General features: G+C 44.4%; 1 long non-coding RNA gene across 1 annotated transcript; it reads right to left on the minus strand.

Annotated features, from left to right (window-relative positions):
• Positions 1-4,074: 4,074 nt before the first annotated feature.
• Positions 4,075-13,958, minus strand: LOC146351449 (uncharacterized). Its single transcript, XR_014788899.1, has 3 exons — positions 13,724-13,958; positions 12,720-12,790; positions 4,075-5,866 (listed from the first exon to the last, which is right to left on the minus strand). It is a non-coding gene; the product is annotated as an uncharacterized LOC146351449 (long non-coding RNA).
• Between the last annotated feature and the right edge of the window lie 7,110 nt (positions 13,959-21,068).

Raw genomic sequence — 21,068 nt, forward strand, 5'->3', positions numbered from 1 at the left:
TGTTCCGCAAATGAGCACTTCAGTTCATTTCTGATCGCTGCAGGATCCACTAGCTTCCCATTGTGCTAGCGGTGGGTCATGTTAGCATGATGACAGTGTTGGATATTGGCCATAGTTTCCTTTATATGGCCATTTTTTTCATTGATTATACTTCTAATTCTTTGATGGCTGGATCATTTTATTTGATATTGTATTGACATCATTGTTTGTCAGTTACCATGATGACCGAGGTGGCCATAGGAAGGGGTATAAATTTAACAAGTAAAGAAGTGACATGAAGATGGGCTATGCTGCCACATATTGACCAAGGTATCTAAAGAAATGTCTCCTCCCATATGTACTTGCTCAGACCCTTAGGTCATCTATAGAGGCCCTCCTCCAGGTGCCCCTGCCAAAGGAAGGTAGACGGTTTGCTACAAGAGAGAGGGCCTTCTCAGTGGTGGCACCCCACTTATGGAATAAACTCCCTCCAAAAGTTTGCCTTGCAGCTACATTGGTACCTTTTAGCACCAGGCAAAGACTTTTCTTTTCTCCCAGGAATTGTAGAGCCATAGTTCTAGATTTTTATGGCTGTTTCATCTATTCTCGTGCTGTTTATTGTTTTGTATTATATTCTGTTTTAGTCTTTTAAATATCTGTATTGTATTTGATATTTTAACTGTTCTATGGCATTTAGTTTTTTTAACTGTTTGCAATCTGCCCAGAGAACATCAGTTATTGGGTGGATTAGAAACGAAAGAAAGAAAATAATTTTCTCAGTTTTGTCAATTTATAACTAACAGGGTTCTCCCAGCCCATAAAGGATTTCAACTGGCAGGGTTGTTGTAGGGGGGGAGGGGTTGCATGAGGTTTATTTTTCCCAAGGTCCCCCTGAAAATGCTTAAGCAACTTTATCGAAAATGCTTAAGCAACTTTTAGACAGCTGTACATTAAATATGTTGCCAGCAGGTGGAGACAAAGAAGTAAAACTTTGGCTTCCTGTTGGAAAGTAGTTATATGATCCAACAGAGCTTTTGAATAGTCCTGAATTCCTTATTTGCACCCAGGATCCCCACTGACACTGATTCACATCAATGTGTCAGTGTTCCAAAGAAATGCAAGAGCTCTGGAACATTTTCATCTCTGGAAAATGTCTTCAATAAGGAACACATCCTTCAGTGCCTGAGGACTGACTGGTCAGAAGAGCTGAAAACAAGTCAGAATTCTCAGTCTGTTCCTCTGCAGACAGATTTCCACAGCAGTCAGCTTCATGTAAATGCATGCCCCTTTAATTTTTAAGTTATATTCTCTGCCTTTGGTGGGTCAAATGGAATTGGGTATGCTGGGCTTTCCATCTATTTTTATCTTGCATTTTTAAAAAAACTTAAATCTTGGAGCTTTTCTGCTTTTCTCTGTCCACCCTTGCACTGGCTTTTCTTTCTTCTATCTCTGTTTTATAAGCCCTGTCTCATTTCAGTCGCTCTGTGTGTTCTGTCTTGGCATCTCCTCGAGCAACCGGCTGCCAACTCCTTGCAAATCCCCATGTCTGTTTTTCCACTCGGTATGCTTTTTGGCCGCCAGTCAATTCTCAGCTTTTAACGTTCTCCAGTCTCTCTTCTTCATAAGGGTTTCTTTCTTTCTTACACCCTGATTCTTAACACATGACGTGGAAGTTGCTCCGTCGATTTCAGTAGAACTTCCTTTCGAGAAAGTGTGCTTCAGATCCCACTTCATCTCCATTTTCTATCCAAATTATTAGTAATTGCTTTCTCTTGGCTTTATACAGAACATCTCCCAGGGACACCATTTCAGATGTCAGCTGGGGAGAGGGAAAGCAGTTTCAGCAAAAGCTAAGATTCTCTGCAAGTTTGAAAGATCCACTCTTAGATTCATTCAGATTTAAATTGCAAAACAAACAAAAACACATGCATGTGTTCTAAAAACATTCATTTTGCTTACTTTTATTTTTAATGCTGCATAATAATTATAGCAATGTTATCAACACAGATCAAAGACACTCCTGTCTCTCTCTTTTCCCTGTAAGCAGAAGAATTTATGTCTTTGGCATGCATGTGTAATACAGAGACCCATTTAATGATTTATAACAATAGTCATTCATAAAAATTAAAGAGAAAAGACAATGGTGGGATAAATTCATTGTAAATGTGTAGCCATTTGTCAATTTTTGTAGAATTAACTGCTTACACTCCAAAGTACATTGTTTTTCAGTGCTTTGGCTAAAGTGCTATCAATAGAGGAACAGATACTTAGTTTGGACTTTATCCAATAATTGCTTTGCATTATTGTAAAGCATTTCTACTCATGCAAGACAGGGCACTCCATTTTCTTTGATCCCCCCTTACCTACAGCTGTCCCAGCATCCCCCCAAAACTCCTCCTAAGATTAGAAAACTGGAGGCTGGTAGCTCCAATGTCAGTAGGGTGGTAAATCCACTCCGATTTTGAGAGAGAAACAGTCAGAACCCCAAAGGAGCTATCCAAGGTGCAAAGCAGTTCTGACTGAAACCCACAGTGGATTCACCGCCCCACTGACATTGAAGCCACCAGCCTCCACTGGATTAGAGAGACCCTCTCCAGAACAGCATGGGCCATACTGCAGAGGGCCTCTGCAGGTACAGGGGATCGGCAAAAACCGCTCAGCTTGATTTGCACTAGAAGGAGTGATTTCTGCTAGCTCAAAGCCACCACTGGATGACAATATTATTCAACAGAAATTAGACTTGTCTAATCATGTGCCTGAAATTTTGTAATGTACATGTTTCACATAAAATTGTATTCTGTGGTTCATTCAAAAATTAAATTTAACAAAATAACAATAGTCATTCATGGTGCAGAATCAGTGAACTGGCCAGGAATATAGTCGTTACTGAGGAATAATTCCATGTGAACTGAAATGGGGCAATGCCTTTCCTCTCTGAACAGCACCTGTGTGTTCCCTCTAGCAATAATATAGAACAGTCTCTCACTCTCTCTTTCTTTTTTTTACTCTGACTCCATTTAGAAGAAGTTGTAAAGAGACGTGTGTGTGTTCCCAAAGGCATCTCTGAGACTGGAGATTTCCACTGCATTTTATCTGCAGCCTTTGCCCTTGATAACCTCAGTGACAGCTATGAAGGCTCATGGCAGAGTAACAAAAATTGGTTAAGAATGTATAGTAGGTGGAATGGGGAGAAATTTTGTGTGCTTTGAAGTTTCCACTGCTATCAGTGAAAAATGATAGATTCTATCTGTTTCATTTGCAGCTCCAGGTGAAAGGTTGATTGTAAAACAAACTTAACAAGGGAGAGGGGAGGGTTTAGGGTAGCAGGATGGCACCATAATTTTACTTTAGACGTAGACTCAAGGAGTTGGATCTGTTGTGTAGACTGGAGCCAATTGCAATAATAGTGCTTGTCATCTGTGCTCTGGTAACCTCCCATTTAGACTGCAGTACTATATTATATATGAGACTGCTTTTGAAGAAGGGCTTTAAATAGGGATTAGGTCAATTTAAGGAGGATACAGTTATCAATGGCTACTGGTCATGATGGCTATACACTACCTCCATGATCATTCCGCTGTGGAAAACCAGGATACTGGACTAGATAGGCCACTCAGCTCTTCTTTCATTCTTATGTTAGGGGACAATCAGTGGGAGCTGAAAGAATTCTACTGGGTCCCAGTTCATTTCTGAGCTCAGTTCAAGGTGCTGGTGCTTACATGCAAAGCCCTAAATGATTTGGGATCCAGGTACCTGATGTGTTGCCTGGTCCCACATCAACATACCCATTCATCATCTGCTGATGTCCTCCTCTGAGTGTTCCCTGCTGTCCGAGTTGAGATTGATGGCAATAGGAGAGATGACATTTTTGGTTTCCCAACCTCCAGGACCCAAAGCTTTGTAGAATCTGTTTGTGATAAGCTATAGCCATGAGGTGCTATAGGGTGATGAGGTTTGGGGGAAAGCCTATAATATACTTGATCGTTCACACCAGAACAAGCAAAACAAAAATGATGATAACAGTTGCAAATACAAACAAGCCTAAGGTGGTAAGGAGCACACACCTACTCTAATTAAACCACTGAACTCTAATATGCATGCAAAAGTTTTATGTACATTTTATTACAAAGTGTGTATATGTGTATCCTACATGAAATAAAATCTAAATTTACAGTGCCTGAAGGCTAATGAACAATAAACCTCACCAAACACCCCCTCCCCCCAAAAAAACATTGCAAAGCACACATGTGATGTTGAAATGAAAGGCACTAGGTTCTAATTTCTGCATAGATATATTTAAATAGCATACTGAAAAAGCAAACAATGCTGAAAGGAACTAAGTTCTCAATTCCTGAATAGGTACATATATATCTTCAAAGAAATAACACTTTGACAAAACAACACCAACACCAACCTAAAGCTATGGGCATTCGGTAATATCCCATTTAATTGAACTTTGTCACGTGCTACCATTGAATAGCCAAGGTTCTTGATCCATATACAGATGTTTTTCAGTTCTTTCCCAAAAAGTAAAGCCAGTTGCCTAAAAGTTAAGGTCTTCTTAAAACAACAGCTTCTCAAACATTTCTTCATTCCTGCCAATACCTTAAAGATATTGACTTTAAAACTTATAGATAACCAACTAAGGTCTGTTGGCTGCTGTTCTTGCTGTAGTTCTTGCTGGAAAATTTCATCCTAGATTTACATATTATGTAAATATGTACTTACATACTTACATACATATTTCTTATCCAAATGAACGCCTGTGGTATGCACTTTTAAAACATTGTTTTTATTTAGTAAAAATTTAGCCCATTTTTCAGCAAATATTTTCAAGGCATGGAACAATAATATAATAATTAGAGCTGTGCGCAAATACCCTCTTGAAATTCTCCACCCTGTTTGGGGGCAAAGAAATTGGGGTGGGGGATAATTTCACTGAATTTCCACAGGTGGAAGGAGAAATTCTCCAATAATCACTCACAAGTAGGGATCACCATTAGCACGGGTTGTAGCACAGCTTCTCTTTCTTTCTTTCTTTCTTTCTTTCTTTTTCTTTCTTTCCTTCCTTCCTTCCTTCCTTCCTTGTAAGGGTTTCTTGGTTTTTTTGCACAGCCATTGCAAGTATCAACTGTGTTGGCAGCCTGGCCCCTATTTTGAATTCTCCACAATACCTCATACCTAGCATCGTTCTAGGGCATTGGGGGTGGGGGTGGGTGCGGAGGGAATGCAGCAACCACAAAAAATAATGATGAAGAAAATGTGGAGAAATTTTGCCTCCACTCTAGTTCTCATTCTTCAGGGTACAGAACCTTCCCCGGGATCTTCCAAACGTTAGATTTCTGAGGAGTGATTGTGGATACATCTTGTCTCTAATGGAGGTGCTGATAATACCGCTCCTTCTCTGCAAGCTCTGTAGCAGGTGTGAAGGGTGGGGTGGGAGAGTTGTGTCCAATTCCAGGGAAGAGGTGGACCTAGTTCTGTGCCAAAATCTGTCCTCCAATTTCCCAAGTTTTTTTCCCCTCATGCAAGAGGCTTCCATTTCTGTGGCAGTAAGTCCCATTGAACTCAGTAGGGCCTACTTCTAATCAGGCATGCATAGGATTCTGCTGTTAGTCATCTAAGGCTGCAATCCTATGCACATTTACCTGGGAGTAAATCCCATTGTCATTGACCATAGTAGAGCAGTTCAGACAAACCCCCACCATGCAGCCAAAGAATACATGAGGAGGTTGTGAGGATAATATAGAACAAGTTTGAATTTGAGTCATTGAGAAGCATTGTGGAAGTTCACAGTTTAAAAGATGAGTTGCCATTGATTGTGCAGGAGCCTGTTTGATTTCAGTTGCATGCAGTTCTTATTGTAGGAAGACCATAATGGTTCCATCTGAAATACAAAATAAATCTTAAATCTTGCTGTTCTTTCCCCCTACAAAATGATGGATGAGGAGGTAACCACATACTGAATTAGTGTCTCTCAGAGTCAACTACATGTTATGTTAAAGACGTGGTATACAGCTCTGTGCCTGTTTTTGTCTTATTTTAAAGTAAATGGCTTCCCTCCTGAAATTCACCCACCCATCAGTTGAACCCCCCTGCCTTAAATGCCATGTGTGTATGTGTGTGTGTGTGTGGGGGGGGCATTTGGCGGGGGGAAGTGGTTGAGGAGGGAAGGATTCAACCTCCCTTCCCCATGTGTGGTGGTCCCAGTTGAGACTGGGGTTCTGCATGCTTACTTTAGAGCAAGAGTATCAATTTCAGCCCAAGGGCCAAATTCAATTTCAGAAAAGCTCTTGGGGCCCACATTCCAGTGGTGGTTGGGGCCACATGTAAAAGGGGAAGGGCCAATTATTAAAATAATAATGCCCACCCTCATGTATTTTAGCTTGCAGCTCTTCCTGCCAGTAAGGAAGCCTTAGGAGAGGCATTTCAACCTTTTAGAATGGGGAAGAATGTGCACAAAAGCCTGGAAACCACCAAACGGTGGTTAGTTGGGGGAAAGAGGGAGGGACCAGGGAAAGGTGGAGGGGCAGAGGAAGGGGTGGGGCCATCTGGGGAATGCCAGAGGGCTGTACTGGGATCTCACATGGGCTGGATTTGTCTCGTGGATCTGAGGTTCAGCATGTTTGCTTTGGAGTAAAACAAAAATGGACACAGGGCTATGGAATTTGAGTCTCATTCACTTAAACGAGCATAATTCTCTGTACCAAATAATAATAATAATGAGGAGGAGGAAGAGGAGGAGGAGGAGGAGGAAAAAACAACAACCACAACATAAGAGCCATGCTGGATCAGACCAAGGGTCCATCTAGTCCAGCATTCTGTTCACACAGTGGCCAACCATCTGTTGACCAGGAACCCACAAGCAGGACATGAGCGCAACAGCATCCTCCTGCCCATGTTCCCCAGCAACTGGGTTACATAGGCTCACTGCCTCAGGTACTGGAGGTAGCACATAGCCATCAGGACTAGTAGCCATTGATAGCCTTTTACTCCAGGAATTTCTCCAATCCCCTTTTAAAGCCATCCAAGTTGGTGGCCATCACTACATCCTATGGTAATGAGTTCCATACTTTAGCTATGTGCTATGTGAAGAAGTCCTTCCTTTTATCTGTCCTGAATCTCCCACCAATCAGCTTCATGGGATGCCCCCATTGGGTTCTAGTATTGAGAGAGGAAGAAAAATGGCTCCCTATCCACATTCTCCACACCATGCATTGTACACCTCTGTCATGTTTCCCCTTTCCCTCCTTTTTTCCAAGCTAAACAATCCCAGCTGTTGTAATATTCTGTCATAGGGCAGATGCTCCAGCCCCTTGATCATTTTAGTTGCCCTTTTCTGTACTTTTTCCAGCTCTACAATTTCTTTTTTTAGTTGTGGCGACCAGAACTGGACACAGTATTCCAAGTGTGGTCACACCATAGAGTTGTATAGGGGCAGTATGATATTGGCAGTTTTATTCTCAATTCCTTCCTAATTATGCCTAACACGTAGTTTGCCTCTTTTACAGCAGCCACACACTAGGCTGACATTTTCACCGAGCTGTCCACCACAACCCCAAGATCTCTTTACTGGGTGATCACTGTTAGCTCAGATCCCATCAGGTTATACTTGAAGTTGGGATTTTTTTGCCCCAACGTGCATCACTTTACACTCGCTTACATTGAACCGCATTTGCCATTTGGATGCCCATTCTCCCAGTTTGGAGTGATCCACCTGGAGCTTCTCACAGTCCCTTTTATTTTAAATTACCTCCAATAATTTGGAGTCATTGGCAAATTTGGGGCCCATCTACATGGGGCTTTTACACCCATTCTACTCCACCCTCAAGTCAATCATGCCGGATGATGCTTTCCATAGCTAGCCTGGCGTTTCTTGCCCTAAATCCATTGTGTGTGTTTTTCAAACTCATTTGGTGTTGGATTTTCCCATCACAGTGGCTTCAGTGCCATTCAGGAGTCCGTGTGACCTCAGCTGGCTTTGATGCGGGCAGGTAGAAATGGTGCTGATTGGTGGAAGGGAAAGTTGTGTTGGGCGAGGGCATGGGGAGAGCAGAGGAATAGATAAGGATGTTGGAGAATTCCGCCATGGACTCCAGTGAGGCCAGCTTCTTTAGAATCCAGCCCCCCGGAGTCTGTGGCAAAACGGGACAATCCCCACCACCACCCCGCGGAATTCCCCTGGGACGGAGCCTACCTGGCTCCGGTGGCAGCTCCGGGTCGTCTTCCGGGCTGCTGCGGCCACAAATGGCGTCCTGCATAGGGGACGCCATTTGCATCCTAAGCTAGGCCATGATAGGCTACGTATATATTTACGTAGCCTATCACGGCAAAAGACAGGGACGCAAATGGCGTAGCGGCTGCCATTTACGTCCCCGCTTTAGCCGTGATAGGCTACTTATATATTTACGTAGGCTATCACGGCCTAGTGTAGGGATGCAAATGGTGTTCCCTATGCAGGACACCATTTGCGTCCGCAGCAGCCCAGCAGCGGATGGAGGTCATGCTGCGGATCGGCCTGGCCGGTGGCTCCGCGGACTGGCCGCGGAGCAGAGCCGGCCAGGCAGGATTTCGGGCGGGAGGACTGGATCGCCTCCCACCCCACTGAGGATTCCGAGGGGAGGACCGGCTTGCCTCCCCCCCCTGCGGAACCCAGCGGAGCCAGGTAAGTGGGGGTTCGTACACCCCTAGGAATAAACATGCCTACCCAGAAGTAACTCATTGCTTTCAGTTCCACTTTGCTGAGTACAGTAGCAGCCCTGCTGCTTTCGAACTGCGCTGTTGTGAACGTGGGCTCAGCTGCTGCCCCTTTTAAATAGTGATTGTGCGTGGGAGTGGAGTGGAGAGCCAGCCCTGCTGTTTTGAAACTGCGCAGCTACTAAGGAGCAGAGCTAAGAAACAGTGGACACTTGTTGATTCAAGAGCTGCCTAGCTAAGAAAGGGTGGATGCCAGGGAAGATGATTTTCATGAATGTGTACTCAGAAGCACTTCTTTGAGCCTGTGTGGGAGTGGAGGAAGTGTATTGATTGGGCGGTTAATATACACCAAAGACAATGTGCTAGTCGCTCTCCCTCCTCACCAGCTCCGTACCCTCTGCTCTCAGCGCCTCTTGTGCTCCCGCTCATTCTGCCCAGTCTCCAGGTGGCAGAGGCTGCCTGCCTGCCTGCCTACCTCATAAATATGTGGGTATGTGGGGTTTGTCTGAACGTGTACTCCTACGGAAGTCCTCCATTGCACTTCACTGATTACCCGAGGGAAGAAGGGAGGGGGAGAAAACCTGCATCCATTGGCTGCCCCACACCTATGCAATCGATGATGTTCATTTCTACTCACCCACCGAACCCCAACTAATGCAGCTTCAGTTCCTGTTTTCTCCACAAAAGAAAACAGCACTTTTCTGTTTCCTGAAGGGACTGCGTTCTGGAGGGACGCAGCACTGCGTGTACCGTGGAAAGAGCTAATTCATTTCTGTGAAAATGCAGATTTTGACCAAATAGCTTCACAAAGTGTTTCCATTTAGATTGGCACTTGGCCACTTCACTGCTCACTCATCATCATCATCATCATCATCATCATCATGAAACAGTCATCATTCCCCCCTTTTAGGTGTCAATTTCGTACTCCTTATCTTGGAAAAAATCCACACATTGCTTAAAGTTCATGCTAAATTGCCCTGACTAAGGATATGGCACTGGGCTCATTGAAAGATTGTTATTGTTTGGCTTTTGGTTACTTTCATTAATATTGCCTGCTTGTAACTGAGAACAGCAATTAGCCACGACAGTTTTCACTAAACATCTGTTCTGGCTCTTTACAGAAAGAGGAAAATGGATATTTATTATGTGCTGAGTTTTTATGCAGGGTGTCGATCCTAGTAGTAAATGTAAAGCCACACATCATGTCAAGGGAAAATCTAAGAGAACTGAATATTCAATGATTTCAGAAGTGAAAGTTAAATCGCAAGAGTGGGGTTTTCTCAGGCACCAATCAATATCTGCAGTAACCGCCAGGAAAAGGTCTTTTTTGTCACCACATGACAGTATCTAAGGCTCATTCAGTATGATTGGCTGCATTTTATCTCTGTTTCCTGAGACATTACATTCATGACATTCTTTCCTTTTCTTCTAATGCCAAGTAAGGTACTGAGATCTGGGCATAGTGATGGATTGAATGTGGTCTAATAAACTGAGGCCTAATCCAGACCAGTCGGCAGTGCTTTTGGTCATTAGAAGAGCTGATCTGGAGTTACAACCTGTGCTAGATGGAATTATGCTCCCCTTAAAGAATTAGGTCTGTGCTTTGGGAAAGCTCCTGGACCTCGGCTTGCTCCTGGATGTCCATCTGGCCAGCAGTGCTTTTGCTCAGCATTGGCTTGTATCTCAGCTGTGCCCTTTCCTGGATCACAGAGGTCTGGCCACTGTCACTGTCACACCCAAGTCACAGCCAGATGGGATTACTGCAATGAGCTCTGTGTAGGGCTGCTTCTGGAGAGTGTTTGGAAACTCCAGATGGTGCACATGATGTAGCAGCCAGAGTGCCTGCCCTTGTTCGCTTCTCAGAAAATATTATACCAGTTCTTTCCCATTTGTGCTGGCTTCCAGTTTGTTTCCAGGCACAATGTGAAGTGATGGTTATTACCTATGAAGCCTTAAAAGACTTGGGCCCTGGTTATCTGAAAGGCTGCTTCTTCCTGTATGAATTTGCTCAGGTCCTGCTCTTTATACTGCCACATTCAGAGGTGTGCTTGATGGGGATATGAAGAGCGAGCCTTCTAGTCAGTCAGTGGTACCCAGATAATGGAACAGCCTCCCAAAAGAAGTTGGGTTGCCCCCACCCTCAACTTTTAGGAGGGCAGCAAATACTTTTTTTTTAATTTCCCTATGTCTTTAATCTGTTGTAACCTCCTGTTATGCCAATGCATTTATAAACTGAGGCAATGGTTTTATGCGCCTCTCTTCCTGCTGTTTAATGATTTAATAGACATGAATAGTCAGTATGTGTGGGAATGGGAATGGAATATTAGCCATCTTATCTCTTTGAAACAGTGTGTGTGTGTGTGTGTGTGTGTGTGTGAGAGAGAGAGAGAGAGAGAGAGCGCGCAGTCTAAAAATATCTAGAAAATTTTGTGTTTCTTTTTATAATGTGGATTGATGAACTTCAAAAAAATGTTATCTGAGACAGACTTTTTGTATGTGCACTTGTAACATACAAAGCCACAGACGGTTAGCCCATTTGAAATGAGTCACACTCGGTCCCTCATGTGTTACATGGGGGTAATAAGACCAGCCTATCATACAAGACTGTTGTAAGGATTCCTAAGATAATTTATGTGAAGTGCTTTGAACATCCTTAGATGCAAAGTATTTGCCAGGATCCAATTCACCTGAAACTAGTCCCATGAGCGCTAAGGGGCTTTAGACTTATTTTCCTTGGGCAATTGTCTCCCGCCAGGATGCATCCCACTGCAAATTGCTTTTGAAACTCAGGGGAAATAAAAACAACAACAAACGTTAGTGTGATATGTCATGGCAGGGGAGAAAAGGTCTGCCATTCAAAGGAAAACTATGGGAGGTTGTTGCCCAATCCCTTTGGGCGCATCTAAAGTAGCTACTGGTTTTGTGGCTAAAAATACTTCTGGGCTACGAAGCTACTCCACTTCGTAGAGTGGCAAGTCCACTCTACGAGCCTAAACAGCTGTTTAGAATTATCATCATTGTGTGTCATTTTAGCCTTAGAAACATGTGCTACTTGTTTTTAATAAAATATTTCTTCAGCACGCAGATGGGTTTTCTATTATCTTTCTCTATTCCATTCTGTTTCCCTTTCTGTTCCTCAGCATGGATCTCATTTTAAATGAATTTAAATTTAATTTAAAATGGATTTTGTACAGTCCATTCTAAATAGCACTTTTTCAGTGATTCAGTTCTTCCACACCATTCTTTTAAGAAGCAGGCGATTCACTGAAGGGAAATCAAATGGGCAAAATGCAATGCTTATGTAAGTAAAATGAGAGTTCACAGTCTAGCACTTTTTGGAAAGCAGTATATATATTTAAATAGAGATTTTGAAGTCTATTCTGTTGATCCAAAAGAGGCTGGCTTGTTTGGTTGGAAATATGAACCCCGTAGCTGCTGCCTCTTAGCTTGGGAAAGAGCTTTTCGTAGCATATTTCCATAAAAAAAATAAAAATAACAACAGCACTGAAAGAAAGCCATGCTGAGTTTTTCTTTTGCTTGAATTGAGGCTATTCTGCATGTTCAGCAGCTCTCATCCACTTGCTAGTTTACTGCTTAGGCTTCAAAGGTACTTTAAAAACAGAAGAAGTTCTTTTTAAAAGCAAAGCAAGATAAGGATATGAATCTTTGCCATCACACAGTTCCTGGGGCATTTCTACACTAGCCTAAAATGAGCCAGTGTGGTGTAGTGGCTAGAGTGTTGGACTGGGAGCTGGGAGATCCGGGTTCTAGCCCCCACTTGGCCATGGAAGCTCACTGGGTGACTTTGGCCCAGTCACAGACTCTCAGCCCAACCCACCTCACAGGGTTCTTGTTGTGAGGCTAAAATGGAGGGAAGGAGGATTATGTACGCCACCTTGGGTTCCTCAAAGAGGAAAAAAAGGTGGGATATAAATGTAATCAATCAATCCTGCATTTAAAACAGGGCTTTCTGCTTCCGTTTTAAATGCAGGATCACCACTGACTCCCTTTACATGCACTTCCTCCCCACCCCCCCTTCTCACCGTATCTGAGTCTTCCATTATCTTTAATTGATCTTCTCTTCTTGCTGCTTTAAGTCTTTTCACGGAGGAAACTGAAGCAGAACACAACGGGGTAATTAGATAGCTCATTATCTGAGATCTATTTAAAACAGAACAAAGGGCATTTAATGCAGGAGGGTCACGGCATCATATAAAGAGCCCGCAAACTTCCGTGAATTGCAGGATAAAAGCTCCGTGTGATGAAGCCCCTGGTGGAATCAAGGATCTGAATTCTTTTAAGCTTGACAATTGATTTACAATCAGCTATTGGAACCCTTCAGGTTGTTGTTGTTGTTGTTGTTTAAAAAAAATCCATTCTCTTTGGATAAACATGTCAAAGATACAGCCCATGTAATCACATACAGGTCCACTGGACTGCTAACTCAAGTCAGGTAGTATCAGTAGTTTTTTATCAGAAGTCCTGGCAAGGGTGGAGAAAAGAATAGATTGCATGACTGACCAGAGCTCAAAACATGCTAAGAAAGCAGCAACTGCATTTAGTTAAAGTTCACTGTTTCCCATGGCGGCCTTTTAGGTAGGCTAGTCAATAGGGCAAGCTGGGGCCAATAAATAAGGAAAGCTGTTTTTTGACCAATAACAAAGTGCCTTCAGCGCTTCAGATAGCAGATAAGGTCTTAATTAGTGACATCAGGGGTGAGAAGATCAGTAATGGCAGAGATGATACTTTGACAGACAGCTTCTCCACCGTTATAAATGCCAGGGGGTGCTGTGGTTGAACATTACATTACTGCTTCCTGGACCTATTAGTCTCCTGTAGTTTTTTTTTGCTGCAGAGGCCACAGGTAGAGTTTATTCCAGACTTGCTATGCAATAAAAATAGTGATCTTTATTATTTTTCAAGCAAGAGCCATTTTGGCTCCAGGCCCTGCCACCCAGGCCACTTGGTGGCCTTCTGTAGTCCATGAAGGCCCTCTCCTCTCCCCCTTCCCCCCAGTAAATGTGGTAATACTGTGCACCAGACCCACCTGGAGGCCTTTTGGGGCCTCACCTCCCCATTCCCCTCCATGTTGTCCAGGCAAGGCCTCATCAGTCAGTCAGCAGGCAAATTCTGACAGGCTGGCTCGCTTGGTCCTTGGATCGGGATGGAATTTTTTCTCATCACTGAGAAAGTGCTCTGCTCTCCTCACCACTGCAAAATCTTCCAGCACTGGTCTACATTGTTCTCTTCCCCATGCATTCAGTTTCCCCTCCACCTCCAATGCCTGGTGAGTGCTCTATTGCAGCTAGCCAATCACCAAACCAACCAAAAGGGTTTAGGGAAAAATCCTATCAAGATCGACGGTCGCCTCTAACCCCAGGGGTGACCACCTATCTAGTGCAGGGCAGGAGGAGTGGTGAGGAGCGGATCTCCTCCTCTCTTCCCCAGCCCTGCTTTTCTGACTAGACAGCCGATTTCAGCTATCTAGCTGTCAGACCTTGGAGAATGGGAAGCGGCGGCCAAACGACACGCAGGATGTGTTGTACTGGATTTCTGACCTCCCCGCTCTGGTCCGCCACCACAAACACCCTGTTTTCACAGCTCCGTGCTGCTCTTACAAGCACAGAGCACGGGGCCAATCCACGCTGCCTACGAGGGGGTGCGGGAGTGGGTGGGGGTCAGTTACCAGGAACCAACCTATCCTATGGCCTTCTAGCCGTTGACTAGCAGCCATAGGTTTGCATCCTTATTGTATTTTAGCAATCTGCCATTATACACAGTTACGGGGGGGGGGGATCATTATACAGTTTAAAACTCTACTAATAGCGCCTCAAAAATTGACTAATTTTCCTTACAGCCTTTAAGCTTTATAACACGCATCTGTAAAACATTGACAAGAAATTTAGATGTTCTGAAGGATACAGATTTGTCAGCATTAGACAATAGAAAGCAAACCTTTACAAGAGATGACCTTCCCTTCAACGATTTTAATAAAGGATAAATATATTTGGCTCTGAGATCATTATAGCTAGAGCATTCTAGAAGTACATTGTGAAGGATCCGCCAGAACCAGCTCCAACTTTCCTGCAAGCTAGCACCGCTCTGGAACTGATTCCAGCTCTCCTGCATCTCAGTTGTCCTTAAGCCTTTGGGGCAATATTACTTTAGCTCTATCATATCCTTGGATTAAGAGAAAAGCAGTAGAGAATCCCAAAGTCATAACAGCAAGTTGCATTATTTGCTTCCAAGAGTTTGGGCCCACCTCTTCCAATACCATCAGAATAAATTCTGAATGAATACCCACTTAAAGATGATTTTTAACCAAAAAAGCAGGGCTAATCTAAGAGCTTCAGCTTTGATAGTCATTACACCCAGTTCTGCATGAACCAATTCTAGTTTTGTAGAAATGGGAACTGCCTGAAGTCTAAGCAGAAATTTATTTTGAGCTCTTTCTAATAAATCTAAATTGGCCATAGCCCATAGTGGAGCTCCATATAGCAATTTTGGCAGAACCCTAGTCTTATACAATTCTAGGGCGGGCTGAACCTTTTGTATGGTAAAACCATAATAATCCATTTAATATTCTACCAGCTAGTAAGGTGCTCGACTGAACCTACAAAGACCATGCACCTGTACACTGGAAGAGCACACCAAGATACTTAAAAGAGAACACTTGCTCCAATTTATTCCCATCAAGTGACCAATTAAGAATTTGCTTGGATTACCAAATATCATAGTTTTTGGTTTTTTGGTAATTGATATAAAGAAGCTCGTTCCTACAATATGAACTGATTCAGCAATCTACGTAAGCCCAACTGGGTGTGAGAAATCAGGACTGCATCATCTGCATAAAGGAGGACTGAATATTTCCGGTTTCCCACTTTAACTGGAAAATAACAGAACCTCCTTAAGAGCTCTACTACATCTTTTATAAATGAACTGAAAAGGAATAGGGCAAGTAAACACCCTTGTCTTACTCCTTTTGTGACTGGTACAGAGTCAGATAAATGTCTTCCATCCATTCTAACTTGCAAAGTTGTCCCAGAATATAAAGTCGTTATACATTCTAAAAGCTGTGGGTCAATGCTCATAGATTGTAATTTGCTCCACAGACGTTCCCAAGAAACAGAATCAAAAGCAGTTTTCAAATCAATAAAAGCTACATAGACATGTTTTACAGTTCCAGCCAAATATTTATCAATAATATATTTCAGCATAAAGCTGTTATCTAGAGTTGACTGGCCTGAACAAAAGCCAGCCTGTTTTCGGAAAAGCAAAGCATGATCCTCCACCCAGTCCTCCAGTTTTTCTCAAAGAAATCTGAGGTGTGTTTCCACGCTATCGTCTTCACTTTATTTGCAACTTCGTCGTGATGTTTCCCCAACTGCATCTTCTCCTTTTCCTGTTTCCACAGTCCTTAAAGACCCGGCTTATCATCGCTGTAGCCTGGGGCACTGTGCTGTTTCCACTGAGCTGTAATCGAATTATTTTTTCAATGGCTGGGTGCAGTCTGAGTGGAGTCTGGGTTGGGTTTGATTACCTCATCAGTGTTCTTGCCTCCTCCTCTTGCCGATTCCCCCCTCCCTTGCCCCCTTCTGCTCTGCTCCAGTTTCCTGCTCTGGACAGTCTCCTCCATGCCTTCCGAGCCCTTTTGTTTTTGTAAAGTTGTATGCAAAGTTGTATGTACAGCATCTCCCCCTTTTAAACCTCCCCCCCCCAAAAAATGGGACTTAAAGCACAATTTCACTTTAATGAAGGAGTGAAAAAGGGAAGTTGTGTGTGCAGCATCCTGATCCCTAGCAGCTCCTGCCCCCCAGGCAACCACTTCATTAGGCCCGGCTTGCTCCCCCCGCACTGCACTGTTGTTGCTCTTCCTCCTTATTTTAGCTTCCCAACGATCCTGCAAGGTGGGCTAGAAGACGAGGTACTGGCTGGCTGGCTTCCCAATCGAAGGCACTTTTTATACGCATTGAAATCCTAACTGTCAAGTCTTTCTCCTGCATGGCTGAGGAGGGAGATTTCCCCACCACCTGGGAGGAAAAAAGCCCATCAAACTGGCGAGCAAAAGGGAGAAGAAGCTGTCAGAGAAGTCAATGGGAGGGGGAAGTTCTAAGTAAATGCATTGAGGGGGATGGGAGACTTTAAGACTGCTACACTAAGTAGACTTACAATGCACTCCTATGCATGCCTACTCAGAAGCAAGCCACACAGATTTCAATGGCACTTAATCCCAGGAAAGGAAAGCCATACAGCCAATGAGTTTACTCAGAAGTAACACCCCCTAGCGCATGTCCACACAAAGCGGGACAAAATGCTAAAGGGGAAGTAAATACACAGGGAGGAAATGGCGAGGAGAGCCAGTGGATGATATACTAGCTGTGCATCTCTTCATCTCTGCCTCCCTCGCCCCCTTCTGCTCTGCTCCAACCCTTTTGTTTTTTTCCTTTAAAGTGAGTTTTAAAGCACACTTTTGCTTTAACCAAGGAGCAAAAAAGCACAGTCATCCCTCCCTTTTAAACCCTTTTTTCCCCTAAACCAGGGATGCACCTTAATGTCTCTCCATGAAGCTGTCTTTGCGACTCTCTTGATTTCCCTGCCACCACCTTAACTGGGAACTTCATAGGGATACCCAGGATGGGAAGACACTGCACTTGTATGTCAGGGGTGCTTTATGTGTGCATCCTTTCATCTCTGCCTGACTGCTCCCTCCAGTATCATCTCCCCCTTTCCTTCACACGCTGCTTCCGGTGAGGTCACAGGCAGGTTAGCAATACACCCACAAGGGCCGGGCTACACACCCATGGGCAGGACTATGATACCAAACCCAGTGCAGTTGTGGAAACAGGTCAGTAACGGAGCCAAAGTAAGCTGGAAAAGTCAGACTATAACCAGTCTCAGAAGAAGCGTTTTTTCCACAATAAAATGTGGGGCTGGTTCTGAATGGCCACGATGTCAAGGAAACACAGAGACCTCACTGCGCAGCCAAGTTGGAGTAAATCGCTGGTGGAAATACAGCCCTGGCATAAATCTTCCCTGGAACATCTAATAAACTAATTGGACTATAGTTTGTCGGGTCATTCCTAGGCCCCTTTTTATAAACTGAAACCACAATAGCCAATGACCAACTTAGAGGTGAAATCCCTGTGATGTTAATTAAGGAAAGTAACAATGCAAATATTGGGGCATCACATTGCTTTTTTGCCTCTTGGGCTCTCTTGCACCACAGCTAATTGGCTGATTGCTCTCATATTCTCCTCTCCACCTGTCTTCCCAGCCACCTTACAGCTGAGGAGTGGAAGGTCCCCCAACTCCCCACCTTTGGCCCACTGCTAAAGCAAACAACAAGAGAATGCCAGAGAACCTCTGTGGATGGTGACCTGCTACTGCCAAAAGAGAGAGTGAGCAAATGAATGAAGGAGGGGGGCAGAGAGTCACATGTATGGTGACTGGGAGTCGCCAGTGGCCCTTGGACTTTGCAGTGAAGAACACTGAGTAAGAACATAAGAAGAGCCGTGCTGGATCAGACCACAGGCCTATTTAGTCCAGCAGTCTGTCACACAGTGGCCAGCCAGCTGCCCATGGGAAGCCCACAAGCAGGACATGAGTGCAGTAGCACTCTCCTGCTCATATTCTCCAGAAACTGGCATACAGAGGCATACTGCCTCCAATACTGGAGGTAATATATTGCCATCATGACTAGCAGCCATTGATAGCCTTCTCCTCCAGTAATAAAGGACAGCAGTTTGAGAGGCTATTTGATCCTTGTCTGCTTTTCTTCGCTACCAGATACAATATCCACCGCTACCAATCATACAGAATAGCCACAGTCTTGAAAAGAGTGTGCATGTGTGTGTTAGGTGCAAAATGCTCCTCAGTAAACCAACAGCATTAATAAGTCAAGAAATCTCCTGTTTATAGTAAGATCCACATCCATACTGGTGTTCTGAGTTAATTTCATGCTTAGGTCTATAGCCTTTAAAGCTTCTTGGCATTCCTGAAAACAACTGAAAGAGAAGACAGGTGTTACCAAAAGAGTATATATAAAATTCTATGCCCTTGGCCATGTTCGACACGCTTTGTGCGCCCTTAAGGAAGCAGCCAAAAGCTGAAGGCAAAGAGAGTATGAATTCTCCTTTCACCTCTGAAGACCCTGACGAATGTAACCATTTGGGTCATTGGGCTGAGCTGAATTGTCACGGGTTTTGACTGTCACACTGGCAATAGCCCCGCTCATATTCACATGCTAATTGGGTGAAAGGGGTCCATGCAATTAAAGGGGCAGAGGAGCTGTGCCACTGGCCCCACCATGTGGCTTCCTTGCTTGGCCCGAGCTGTGAGTGCTTTGAGCACGGACAGCTGCAAGGGAAAGCCACTGCATGTAGATCCCAGCCAGGGGGGGAGGAGTTGGGGAGGAGAGGGCCATAGCTCAGTGGTACAGCACCTGCTTTGCATGCAGAAGGTCCCTGGTTCAATCACTGGCATCTCCAGATAGGGCCAGGAAAGAATTCTGCTTGAAACTCTGGATAGCCAGTGCCAGTCAGTGTAGACAATACTGGGCTAGATAGCCAAATGGTCTGACTCATTCATTTCATTTCATTCCTTACATTTCTATGCCACCCAACAGCCAACCTTTCCATATCACTCAACTTTGTAAACTCTGGACAGTTTACAAAGATTAAACCTTAAAATCCAATATAGTAACATAATATAAAAAACATACAAAACATGTACATCATTTTAACAATCAGCAATAAGAGATCCCAGGACCCCTTAAAAAAAAACAACCCTGTCATATGCCGTCAAATGCCTGGGAATAGTGGAATGTCTTAACTTGGCGCTGAGAAGATGACCGTGTTGGCATCAGACAGATCTCACTTGGTCCATAATAGAGGGCCACCACTGAGAAGGCCCTCTCCCTTGTTGCCATCCTCCAAACCTCCCTTGGAGGAGGCACCTGGAGAAGGCCCTCAGATGACAATCAGAGTGTATGGGTAGGTTCATACCAGGAGAGGTGCTCCATCAGGTATTGCAGTCCTGAGCTGTGTAAGGCTTTAGAGGTCAAAACCAGCACCTTGAGCTGGGCTCAGAAACATACAGGCAGCCAGTGTGAGTGGTATAAGGCAGCTTCCTATGTTCCTGTGTTCAAAGTTCCAGCTGCTATGCACCCCTACACATGTAGTGGTCTACTGTATGTGAATAGGCTTCCTCCCTGATGTCCACTCTCAATTCATGGATGTTGGTGAGCAGAGTGAGGAAGCCACATGACTGTCAGGGTGGACACTGAGCCCATAGAATCCCAGAGTAGTTCTGATTCTAAGGAAGCGCAGTCGCTCCTGGGAGAGGAGCACGCTCCTCTTTCCCAGGGCCCACAGCTGATGGAGATTCCTCCCACCAGCATTCCTAGATTAGAAAGCAGTCCAGGGAGTGACCGAGCAGAGATAGCAGACTTGGTGGATGCGCGATGCAGACGCAGAGAGCGGCGCCAGATGGAGGGCGCGGAAAGGAGGCGCAGTGCCCGGTTGGCGCGCAAACAACGGCTGCGCCCCGAGGATCCAAGGGAAAAGGGGAGGGACTCTCCCTAGTCCTTAAGTTCAGGGGTCTGCCAGTAATTCCCTTTCAAATGGGGACCAACTGTTTCAACTTAGGGCATAGGTACTCTGCTGCTCAGATCTAGTTGCTACCTGTAGAGTTGTTAAGTTGTAAAAGAAGAATAAAGCTTTGAAAGGAATCCCTTTGTCTGTGTCTGGACTTGGTTACTGAATTAGACTGAGAGAGGCCTCCAAAGAGCCCTTGACAATGACGTTGGGGATGGGGCCAGTGGCATGACACTTGGGGCGGTGCTAGCATGAAGCCCCTTATCCCTTTCTAAGTGTAGACCCACGTCATGCAATTAACATGTAGCAACTCCATGGACCAAGCTATGAGAAGAATGTTTCAATATTTTGGGGGATGTTTGGAATTAGAGATACACCATCACCCAGCTAGTCCCAAAGGGAAGCATCCTGGCTGAGTGTGAGTCCCTCCAAATTAACTAAAATGTTTGAGAGCTACCCCGAATCATTGACAAACGGAAGTGTTTGTTATGTAAGGCAACACACATCATTAATTTATGGAATTCAGCTCCCACAAGAAGTGGTCGTGGCCACTGACTTTGGTAGCTTTAAAAGGGGCTTAGACAAATGCATGGAGGATAGTTCTATTCATGGATGTTATTCATGGAACCCACTGGTTGCAGGTAGACAAATAATGTTGGAGTGCTGTTGCTCTTACGCCCTCCTTGTGGACTTCCTTGAGGCATCTGGCTGGCCACTGTTGGAAGAGAGATGTGGGTGTTGCCTTCAATCATCTTCTCAATTGCATTCCCATAAATTACTCCCATAGAAGTTAATGGA

The sequence above is a fragment of the Heloderma suspectum genome, chromosome 3 (assembly GCF_057233095.1).
Source record: "Heloderma suspectum isolate Gila_16-S chromosome 3, 16-S_ref, whole genome shotgun sequence".
In the NCBI taxonomy this organism is placed as follows: domain Eukaryota; kingdom Metazoa; phylum Chordata; class Lepidosauria; order Squamata; family Helodermatidae; genus Heloderma; species Heloderma suspectum.